Below are 12,809 nucleotides of genomic sequence, written 5' to 3' on the forward strand. Positions count from 1 at the left end.
CTTTTAACTGTAATATAAGATACCAAAATACATTAAACTCTATCAAAGTTGTGAGTGAATATAAATTAGAAATCTAACATTCTCTTCATACTAAGTCAAACAAGTGGAATCAAAATGTCATAAATTTTCTAGCTAGGCAAAAATTCATGTTATCTAAAATATATGTTATTCATATTATATTTATACATGCATGTATAAAAATTTTCTACTATATTTGATAAAGGCTTGAAAAAGAACAACAAAAAAGAGATGGAGAAATTGGAAAAGATAAACTAAATTAAATGGGAACATCGAATATGAAATAGAAAAAGTGAAACAAACTAGATAAAAGTAAAAAAATCATCATATAGTTCATTTTTTTTAAACATGGATGCTCATGAGAAACACGTATGGAACTTTGGAGAGAAAAAGAATACCTGGATTTTTATATTAAAAAAAAATTCCAAGATCATTCTAATATGCATCTGGATTTTAGAAAGTGATTACAAGTTTAAAGCATCATGTATTTTTAATGAGAATTCCTTTTGCTCTTATGGAGGAGCACAAACAAAAAATTACTTACTTTGCATTTGTATACTCTATTCAATGATACTAACATTGTTTTATAAGTGCTGAGACTGAGATGTTGCACAAGCAGGTTTCTAGGTTTTTGTTTTTCTCTTGTCTATTCCACTGTTTTTGACACATTCTGCATCTGTGTGACCTAAATTTCTCTCTCCACACCTCAGAAGTTCTAGTGAGTAGAAGAGGGGATATATATTCAAACTCCCAGGAAATAGACTTCAAAGCTTCTGTATAATCCTACCACTGCATCTTTTGTGATGTAAAGGCCCTGCAGAAAAAGTGGGAGTGGTGTATGTGCAGATATGATAGTTACTACCTACCATTTTGCCTCTTGTACTTGCAAGTTTCTAATACCTTATGAGGTTGGGATATGATAGGAAGACAGCTGAGGCCAGTCTGGCTGACAGAATTTTAATGTATTTTATTGACATGATAGTGCCCATTACCAAAAAAAGGTAAAAAATTATTCTACTGTCTTAAGGCTGACTCAGTATAAAATTCCCTGAAACGTACCTAAGCCAAGCCCTTTTCTCTGCATTATATTATCTTCTGCAATATCTTGCCATTTTTAATACCATCATCATAGCAACATAATCATATCTTTCAAGGGAACTTTCAACACATAATGCTTAATTTATTTTACTTTTTAAAAGACTACAAAAATCTCTATGACCACCCTCTCTGTAACATCATCATTAAATATTTTCACAAGTTACTTCTGCTTCTAGGCAAGGAGAGAGTAACAGGATTAGATCTGTCTATCTGACCTCACCCCCCTAAAAAATAGAAAGAAAATATATAAAACAATGATTTATAAGATATTGGAGCACAGTTAACAGAGAAGAATGTAGGAAGATGTAGGAAGATAATTAGGTGGTTGCCCCATCTTAATACCCAAAGATTGTTTCAAGTCATAGCACAGGGAAGGGTAACTCAAAAGGAGAATCTTTAAGATTCTTGAGTTGAGGAAGTGATCTGAATATCTGTGGAGACAAAGAAAGTTAAAATTCTCAAGCCATACTATTATGAAAGGAAGTGCATGGAGAAAGAACTCCAGAAATATACACAAAATGTTTTACTTGAGCACAGGGCAGAGTACTTACAGTACAATCCTATAAGGAAACTACCCAAGCTCAGGGACAGAACCAGTTGAACAAATTAAAGAAGAGAATTCTCTGCACTCATATAAGAATGGATAGAGTCCCTATTACCCCCAGACAGACTACAAGACCTCATGATTTATGGAGCATTGGAGAAATGCACAGAGGGGTCTTGCCTTAATAGTGGAAAATATTTTATTTTAGACTAAATGCTGCTCATATCTAGTCTAAAATTTTAAAGTAAGACCCAAAGGGATCAAACAGCTTCCAAGAAACTTAAATGCATCCCAAAACAAAGAACTGTTATATAGGAATATGATAAAATCTAGCATCTAACAAGGTAAAGCTCACAAAATCAATCTCATCAATGATTGATATGCAAGAAAATATGAATCATAATGTGGAGAAATATCAATTGAAATCATTCTATTTCTGAGTTAGATGTTAGAATTAGCTCATAAGGATGTTAAAGTGTTATAACTATATTCTTATGTTTAAAAAATTAAGCAGAGACATGGGAAACACAAAAAAGACAAATCAAACTTTTAAAAATGAAAAATCCATTGTGTGAGATGAACAATGTGCTAGATGAGATTAATAACTTTAGACACTGTAAAATAAAATATTAGTAAATATGAAGATGAAGCAATATAAATTATCCAAAATTAAACACAGAGGGGAAAAAAAAAGAAGTTTAAGAAATGAAAAGGATATCGGTAATCTGTATCTGTGAATGGAGTCTCTGAAGGAGTAGGCACAAAATAATCTTTGAAGAAAAATGGCCAGCAATGTTCCAAATTCCTGAAAGCTATAAACTTAGAGATCCAAAATGCTTAATGAACCCCAAGCACAAGAAAAATGAAGAAAACTACGCTAGAGCACATTGCGGTGGTCAATTTTCAGATATCTGGTAAAACATATTCTGGGTGTTTCTGTGAGGGTATTTTTAGATGATATTAATATTTAAATTGTAAATTGAGTAAGGCAAATTGTCCTGTCTAATGTAGGTGGGTCATATCCAATCAGTTAAAGGCCTAAATAGAACATAAGGGAGAATTCATCCTGCCTACTCTCTTCTTATGGAAACTTTGCTTTTTCCTGCCCTTGGACACAAACTGAAACATTGACTCTTCCTGGGTCTCCAGCTTGCTGAGTCACCCTGCAGATCTGGGGATTTGTAAGGCTGTGTAATCATGTTAGTCAATTCCTTATAATAAATCTCTTTTTATATATGTTCTACTGATTCTGTTTCTCTGGAGAATCCTCATTAGTGCATACACCGTGATCAAATTATTTAAAGCCCATCGCAAAGAAAACGTCATGAAAGTGTCCAGAGATGCAAGACATATTATATTTGGAAGAACAGAAAAAGAGAAAAAGAAGACAAAATATTTTTTTTTCACAGAAATTGCAAGCAAGAAGACACTGAAGCAGCATCTTTTAAGTACTTAAACCTAAATTTCTATACTTGTTGAAATATCTCAAAAACAAATGCAAAATAAAGACTTTTCAGCCACACAGAAGTTGAAAGAATTAATTTCTAGAAGACACATATTATAAGAAATATTAAAGATAATTCAGGCAGAAGGAAAATTATACCTTATGAAAATATAGATTCAGTTCAGTTCAGTTCAGTCACTCAGTTGTGTCTGACTCTTTGCGACCCCATGAATCATAGCATACCAGGCCTCCCTGTCCATCACCAACTCCCGGAGTTCACTCAAACTCATGTCCGTCGAGTCGGTGATGCCATCCAGCCATCTCATCCTCTGTCGTCCCCTTCTCCTCCTGCCCCCAAACCCTCCCAGCATCAGAGTCTTTTCCAATGAGACAACTCTTCGCATGAGGTGGCCAAAGTATTGGAGTTTCAGCTTTTGCATCATTTCTTCCAAAGAACACCCAGGGCTGATCTCCTTTAGGATGGACTGGTTGGATCTCCTTGCAGTCCAAGGGACTCTCAAGAGTCTTCTCCAAAGCACAGTTCAAAAGCATCAATTCTTCGGTGCTCAGCGTTCTTTATAGTCCAACTCTCACATCCATACATGACTACTGGAAAAACCATAGCCTTCACTAGACGGACCTTTGTTGGCAAAGTAATGTCTCTGCTTTTCAATATGCTATCTAGGTTGGTCATAACTTTCCTTCCAAGGAGTAAGTGTCTTTTAATTTCATGGCTGCAGTCACCATCTGCAGTGATTTTGGAGGCCCCCAAAAATAAAGTCGACACTATTTCCACCGTTTCCCCACCTATTATAGACTAGCACAAAACAATTAAGAACTTCACAAATGGTAACTACATGAGCTGTAAGAATAAATCTAAAGTTTTAAAAAATGAAAATTAATCTTTGTTTCAGACTTTATTCTCCTGGGAGTCTTAACCAGTATGGAAAATGTCTTTCCCAGCTCCATAAGTCTCGCTCCAGAGGGATATCTATTGTCTTGATTTGAAGAGATTCTTGACTTCACAATTCTGTATATGCCTTGTTTAACCCTTATTGATTTATCTCTATTAGGCACTTCTGCATCCAAAATGGGTTTTGACTCTTTCCTTGGAAGGAGAAACATATCACATATTGGGTGTGGAACTCAGATTTTTTTTCTTCTTGACCCTTGGAATGTTCAAATGTGTCCTCATTCACATGGCTTCTGACCTTAATGTGGTTATCTGCTTTAGGGCACACAGCCTTCATACGTTATCAGGTTTTCCAACAAATGGCAGTAGGGTCTTGTATTAGAGGATAGCTTTCTTCCTTGGCCCATACCATCTACATTTTGCATTTCTCCATCTAAAGCCAGGAATATTAGCCACTTAACTCTGTGAGGTCTCCTCAATCTCTCCTGTGAAAATCCCACTGTATATGAGATGGTCCTGTTGGTCACAAATATTCTACTGCTATTCCTGCTTGTCTTGATCCTAACCTCATACCACATGTTTATCTTCCTCACCATGCTGCACGTGAAGGAAAAGGCAAGGCCTTAGCCCATACTCCTCTCACCTGAATATAGAGGTATCCTTGTTAGGCCAGGGCACTTCAGCTATATGACTCCAGTGTCCTCTGAACCCCAGATCAAGGCCAGGCAAACTCTGTGTTTGACAGTGTATTCATTTGAGGCTCTTGATATACATTCTGAAGAATGCAGTAGTGGGGACTCTGAATAAGCTCTTTATAAATAAACTAAAAGTTAAACACAGATCTCTGTAGCTCTGAAGACAAGTGTGTACCAGAATAAAGTACTCTTTCTGCCATTGTAATACCAAATGATGATTTTTGACAGCACTGCCAATCTAAGAATTAAGAAAATAAGTGCATATTCACTGACATTATAATAATTATAAATATATAGCCTGAACAATTCACTCTTTTTGTATGAGAAAGATTAAGTTAAGCCCCTTTTAAATTTAAAATCTAATTTCTAAAATGGCATTCCATGCAGGAATAGCATCTGAGAATATTAGCACACTTCAGCTATGGCTTTTTAGTCATCAGGTTTGGTAAGGAACAAGAAGATGGTGTCTAATACTTAGAGACTAAATTATCTCATAGTTAATAAATCAATTTATATTGTCTTTTAGCTGATCTTGTTAACATAAAGATTAATATTAACTGTACTGTATATGCCTTGTTTAACCCTTATTGATTTATCTCTATTAGGCACTTCTGCATCCAAAATGGGTTTTGACTCTTTCCTTGGAAGGAGAAACATATCACATATTGGGTGTGGAGCTCAGATTTTTTTTCTTGTGAATTAGAGATGAATCTAAATTCTTCAACACTCCTTCCATGGAGAGAGAAGTCTATTTTTCTCCCCCTTAAAATTAGGCAGCAGGAGATGAGCGTGAGAACTCCAAAATTACACCTTGTTGCTGAACAACCATTGACAGAATGTTGGATCCCACCAAAAAAAGATACCCCATGTCCAAAGGCAAAGGAGAAGCCTCAGCAAGAATGGAGAGGCAAAACTGCATTTAGAATCAAACTGCATACCCACCAGAGACCCTTGGAGGTCTCAAACAAACCTTGTGCGCACCAGCACCCAAGGACCCCACAGAGATTCAGCCAGAACCATGTTTGAGTGTCTCCTGCAGAGGTATGGGTCAGTAGTGGACTGCTGCAGGGGCAGGGGCTTTGGGTGCAGCAGACCTCCTGGGTATGGTATAAGCCCTCTTGGAGGAGGTCTCCTTTAACCCCACCATATTGCCACCAGAACTTACACAGGACTGGGAAACACACTCTTGGAGAGCACAAATAAAACCTTGTGCGCACCAGGACCCAGACGAAAAGAGCAGTGACCCCACAAGAGGCTTAATCAGACTTGCCCGTGAGTGTCCAGGAGTCTTTGCAGAGGCTTGGGTCAGCGGTGACCTGCTACAGGGTTGGGGGCACTGAGTGCAGCAGTGCATGAATGGACCTGTTGAAGAAGGTCTCCCTTATCTTCATTAGTTTCGGCCTCAGGTCAAATAAGAGGGAGGGAACACAGCCCTGCCCATCAACAGAATATTGGATTAAAGATTTACTGACCATGGCCCCGCCCATCAAAACAAGACCCAGTTTCCCCCTCAGTCAGTCTCTCCCATCAGGAAGCTTCCATAAGCCTCTTATCCTTCTTCATCAGAGGGGAGACAGAATGAAAACCACAATCACAGAAAACTAACCAATCTGATCGCATGGACCACAGCCTTGTCTAACTCAATGAAACAATGAGCCATGCCATGTAGGTCCACTGAAGATGGACGGGTCATGGTGGAGAGTTCTGATAAAACGTGGTCCACTGGAGAAGGGAATGGCAAACCACTTCAGTATTCTTGCTTTCAGAACCCCATGAACAGTATGAAAAAGCAAAATGATAGGATGCTGAAAGATGAACTCCCCAGGTTGATAGGTGCCTAGTATGCTCCTGGAGAACAGTGGAGAAATAACTCCAGAAAGAATGAAGAGATGGAGCCAAAGCAAAAACGACACCCAGTTGTGGATGTGACTGGCGATAGAAGTAAGTCTGATGCTTTAAAGAGCAGTACTGCATAGGAACCTGGAATGTTAGGTCCATGAATCAAGGCAAATTGGAAGTGGTCAAATAGGAGATATCAAGAGTAAATATCCATATTTTAGGAATCAGTGAATTAAAATGGACTAGAATGGGTGAATTTAACTCAGATGACCATTATATCTACTACTGTTGGTAAAAATCCCTTAGAAGAAATGGAGTAGCCATCACAGCCAACAAAAGAGTCTGTAATGCAGTACTTGGATGCAATCTCAAAAACAACAGAATGATGTCTGTTCGTTTACAAGGCAAACCATTCACTATCACAGTAATCCAAGTCTATGCCTCAACCAGTAATGCTGAAGAAGCTGATGTTGAACGGTTCTATGAAGACCTACCAGACCTTCTAGAACTAACAGCCAAAAAAGATGTCCTTTTCATTATAGGGGACTGGAATGCAAAAGTAGTAGGAAGTCAAGAAATACTTGGAGTAACAGGCAAATTTGGCCTTGGAATATGGAATGAAGCAGGGCAAAAACTAATAGAGTTTTGCCAAGAAAATGCACTGGTCATAGCAAACACCCTCTTCCAACAACACAAGAGAAGACTCTACACATGGACATCACCAGATGATCAATACCAAATTCAGATTTATTTTAGTCTTTGCAGTCAGGGATAGAGAAGCTCTATAAAGTCAGCAAAACCAAGACTGGGAGCTGACTGCAGCTCAGATCATGAACACCTTATTGCCAAATTCAGACTTAAATTGAAGAAAGTGGGGAAAACCACTAGACCATTAAGGTATGACCTAAATCAAATCCCTTTTGATTATAAAGTAGAAGTGATAAATAGATTCAAAGGATTAGATCTGATACACAGAGTGCCTGAGGAACTATGGACAGAGGTTTGTGACATTGTACAGGAGGCAGTGATAGAGACCATCCCCAAGAAAAAGAAATGCAAAAAGGCATAATGGCTGAGGAGGCTTTGCAAATTGCTGAAAAAAGAAGAGACATTAAAGGCAAAGGAGGAAAGGAAAGATATACCCATTTGAATGCAGAATTCTGAAGAATAGCAAGGAGAGAAAAGAAAGCCTTCCTGAGTGATCAGTGCAAAGAAATAGAGGAGAACAACAGAATGGGAAAGACTAGAGATCTCTTCAAGACAATTAGTGATACCAAGGGAATATTTCATACAAAGATGGGCACAATAATGGACAAAAATGGTATGGGTCTAACAGAAGCATAAGATATTAAGAAGAGGTGACAAGAAGACACAGAAGAGCTATCCAAAAAAGATCTTCATGACCCAGATATCACAATAGTTTGATCACTCACCTAGACCAAACATCCTGGAATGTAAAGTGAAGTGAGCCTTAGGAAGCATCTCTATGAACAAAGCTAGTGGAAATGATGAAATTACAGTTGAACTATTTCAAATGTTAAAAGATGAGGCTGTGAAAGTGCTGCACTCAATATGCCAGCAAATTTGGAAAACTCAGCAGTGGTCACAACTGGAAAAGGTCAGTTTTCATTCCAATCCCAAAGAAAGGCAATGCCAAAGAATGCTCAGACTACCACACAATTGCATTCATCTCACACGCTAATAAAGTAATGCTCAAAATTTTCCAAGCCAGGCTTCAACAGTACATGAAACTGTGAACTTCCATATGTTCAAGCTGGTTTTAGAAAAGGCAGAGGAACCAGAGATCAAATTGCCAACATCCACTGGATCATTAAAAAAGCAAGAGTTCCAGAAAAACATCTACTTCTGCTTCATTGACTACTCTGAAGCCTTTGACTGGGTAGATCACAAAAAGCTTTGGAATATTCTGAAAGAGATGGGAATACCAGACCACCTGACCTGCCTCTTCAGAAATCTGTATGCAGGTCAGGAAGCAACAGTTAGAACTGGACATGGAACAACACACTGCTTCCAAATAGGGAAAGGAGTATGTCAAGGCTGTATATTGTCACCCTGCTTATTTAACTTATTTGCAGAGTACATCATGAGAAATGCTGGGCTGGATGAAGCACAAGCTGGAATCAAGATTGCTGGGAGAAATATCAATAACCTCAGATATGCAGATGACATAAACCTTATGGAAGAAAGTGAAGAATTAAAGAGCCTCTTGATGAAAGTGAAAGAGGAGAGTGAAAAATTTGGCTTAAAATTCAACATTCAGAAAACTGAGATCATGGCATCCAGTCCCATCACTTCATGGCAAATAGATGGGGAAACAGTGGAAACAGTGTCAGACTTTATTTTTGGGGCTCCAAAATCACTGCAGATGGTGTCTGCAGCCATGAAATTAAAAGGTGCTTACTCCTTGGAAGGAAAGCTATAACCAACCTAGAGAGCATATTAGAAAGCAGAAACGTTACTTTACCAACAAAGTCTGTCTAGTCAAAGCTATGGTTTTTCCAGTAGTCATGTGTGGATGTGAGAGCTGGAGTATAAAGAAATTGAGTGCTGAAGAATTGATGCTTTCGAACTGTGGTGTTGGAGAGGACTCTTGAGAGTCTCTTGGACTGCAAGAAGATCCAACCAGTCCATCCTGAAGGAAATCAGTCTGAATATTCATTGGAAGGACTGATGCTAAAGCTGAAACTCCAATACTTTGGCCACCTGATACAAAGAACTGACTCATTTGAAAAGACCCTCATGCTTGGAAAGATTGAAGGCGGGAGGAGAAAGGGACAACAGAGGATGAGATGTTGGATGGCATTACTGACTCTATGAACATGAGTTTGAGTAAACTCCGGGAGTTGGTGATGGACAGGGCAGCCTGGCTTGCTGAAGTCCATGGTGTTGCGAAAGTCAGACACGACTGAGTGACTGAACTGTAATGATAGAATTAAGCTGGTGTGTAACTACTTTGACCAATAGAGTATGACATACATGGTGCTGTGTCAATATCAGGTTTAGAGGACTGTCAGATTACATCTTGGTCTCTGGAGGACCGGAGCTACCATATAAGAAGTTTGACTCGCATCTGCCCTAGAAGAGAAGCAGAAGGGAAGGGATACGTACATAGAGAAATGAAGGTCCAGCTAATTCAGACAGGCAAGTGAACAAAGTCTTTGGACCTTCCAGACAGCACAGCTACCAGCTGAATACCCTTTTGGTACCAGGTATAATAGAAAAGAAATCACTGACCCAAGTTTTTCCCAGATTCCCGATCCACAAAATTGAACTATATAATATATATATTTTTTTATTTTAGGCAAAAATTAAAAGAAAAAACAAAGGAAGAAAGGGAAACTGAATGGGGCGGGGGTGGAGAGGAGTCTAACTTCAGCTCAAGATTATTTCACCATATATGCCCTACATCATTCTCTTTAAATTGAAAAATGTTATTGAGTAAAATTATCCAAAAACACAGTTCCTGTGATACCACTGTCCAACCAGCCTGCCTGAGGAACACATAATGTCCATGGAGAGGTAACTTTGACTTAGTGTATACTAATGACCAGGACCCAAGTTCTATAAAGCTACACATTAATAAATTTCAAATTTCTTTCATCTGATAGGGATGCAGGTAAATTCTGTCCAGTAGAAAAAGTAATTTCAAAGATTATTATTTTAAGAACTGTAGAGCATCAGTCAGTTTTGTATTTAATTTGACAATCTTATTTCAACATCTTTATTTGATTGATTAAGAATAATCAATCAACTCTTCTTCCTTGGACATAGTTTGAACATGTTAATCTTTGACAAGTAAAAATTTTGAAATTTAAAAACAAATCCTTCTCTCATTGTTCTAAGACCTGCCCTTCCTACCTCCACTTCTTTGACTGTCATGCAGAGTGTGGATACTATTAGTGGGTTTGAATTTATTATTTTACAAAACAAAAATAGATTTTGTGTTTATTCTTGTATAAATTTAAAGTATACAAAATTTCAAAATGTCTCAAACTCTAGCACTCAATATAAAATGTAAAACGTATTTTAGAAATAGCCTTTCTAGATACTTATCTGCAAAGACAGTATGATAAATATTGCTGTGAAACAATCTATTTTATTCCCTCAGAAACATTTTGCTGACTTTTTCTGTGTAAATGAGCATGGATATGCATCATTCATTCTTTTAAAAGTCTTCATGAGGTGTTTTTTCCCAATATTACTATATTCAACCATTCTTTAATGGATCAGCATTCAGCTGTGTCCAAGTTTTTGTTTTATAAATATTAAACGTACTTGTCGTGCATTTTTGTATGATATATCAGCTATCTTCTAGTGAGAATTTTTTAAAAGTAGAAATTCTGGATCAAAATCTTGATACATACTAGGAAACTATTATCCAGGCATATTTTACCAGTTGACACATTGACAACAGGAATATGAAAATGTCCGTTTTTCCGTGTACTTCCCTAAACTGTAGTTACTATAATTGGTTTAGTTATTACCAGTCTAATAGATTTAATTTTTTATTTGAGTGACTTCTGATTACCAGTGATTCTGATACTTCTTTTAAAAATTTATATTGGACATTTGTTTATATTTCTCCTTCAAATATTCTGTTTAAAGTCTTTTATGTGTTTCTCTTTGGATGTGTGGCTATTAAGGGCTCTTCTATATTATGAATAACTGTGTGTCTGATATTTATATATATATTATATGTATGCACATATACATCTGTATACATCTGTGCATAACTATATCATTATATCTGTATTAAATCTGTATTCCTCATCTGCTCCCATTAATTGTAAAGTGAATTTTAGAACTGATTCTGATGTCTTTGGCTATACAGAGTCATTTTATTTGGCTTGGTTTTTAATATCCATGCTGTCAAATCTATCACTGTTTCGTTTGTGACTTGGGGCATTTTTATCTTGTTCAGAAAAGTCTCCACAGCTTGAAATTTTTAAAAATGCCATTTTATTTTACTATTTGTATATTTAATTTTTTTATATGTAGAGAAAGAGACAAAGTAAAAAACAAAGCATAAGCCAGCTTTATATTTTCCAGATATTTATCTTCAAAAGTCTATTTTGCACTCATTTATTTATAATGCCATCTTTGTCCTATTTTAAATCACCCTATATATTTAACAATGCTGTAACTTTCCTTTATACTTTTAAAATGAGAATTATTCATAATCTAAAGATTTTGTGTAATTTGTATATTTTGTAGCTAACTGTTTTATTACTAAATTTTAATTTATTTCTAATAGGGAAGCAGCTGGAAGTTTTAACAAAGAATTTGCTTCCTCATTTTCAATAGTTACATCTTGGATTAGTTATCTTAAACTGACCACCATTTAAAGATACATATTCAATATTATTGGTGTTAATAGGTAAACTCTCTTGTTCTTACAAACTTGAATTATTTTTAAGTCTTGCTGACTTCAACTATGTTTGGCATTTTCTGTTTTGTTTATATGATTAAATCAAATCGACCTTACAGGCCATTTAGGTAAGTGAAGTTGATATTGTTACTCCATGAATAATATTCCTTCTGTAGCCAAATGCAATGCTACCTATATCATATGGTCAACAATGAATGCATTAATGAACTTGGCTTTGCACTGTGAACTGTGATCAGATTGTTAGATGAGAACAGGTAGATGAATATATTTCTCATGTCGACTATAGTGGGGACTTATATGTAATACTCAGAGATTTCCCTGAAGTTTAATAATTTAGTGTCATTGACAGTATCAACTGTATAATGAGTCTAGTTTTGGTAGGAGTGAAAACTTTTAGTAATTAATTAACTCATTTATTCATCTCTTTATTTATAGAGTATAATAGTATTGTATCCCCAACTTGCACATTATACTGTAGCCAAGGATGTATTCTATTCTGGACAGAGTTTAAGGTCTCCAAGATACTGCCTTGGTTTCTTGCTCAAATGCAGTTGTGCATTCCAACTGGATCGGTTTCACATCATGGATTTGTAAGCCCCTAGCCACATAATAAAATAGTGTATTTGAAAGTCTTTTTTATTTTTGAAAAAGTCCATGTTCAAATAAAGCAACAGCAATAACTTATATACCTCTGGGATTTACAGGGAATCAAATTCAGGCTATGTTACTGCTTGTTATAAGTACATTGGTAATTTTGTAAATATAATTGTACTGTGAAATCTGTGCACTCAAATGATCAATCAGATCAAGTCAAAATTAAACTTTTAAATAACAAAGCACATGAGTAA

The 12,809-nt window shown here is 36.5% G+C and overlaps 1 long non-coding RNA gene across 4 annotated transcripts in view; it reads left to right on the top strand.

The window, feature by feature from the left end:
• Positions 1–12,809, top strand: part of LOC112441583 (uncharacterized) — a 74,293-nt gene that overhangs the window by 41,659 nt on the left and 19,825 nt on the right. The gene's annotated exons all lie outside the window — the stretch shown is intronic.

Source organism: Bos taurus, chromosome 15, assembly GCF_002263795.3.
Source record: "Bos taurus isolate L1 Dominette 01449 registration number 42190680 breed Hereford chromosome 15, ARS-UCD2.0, whole genome shotgun sequence".
Taxonomy (NCBI): Eukaryota; Metazoa; Chordata; class Mammalia; order Artiodactyla; family Bovidae; genus Bos; species Bos taurus.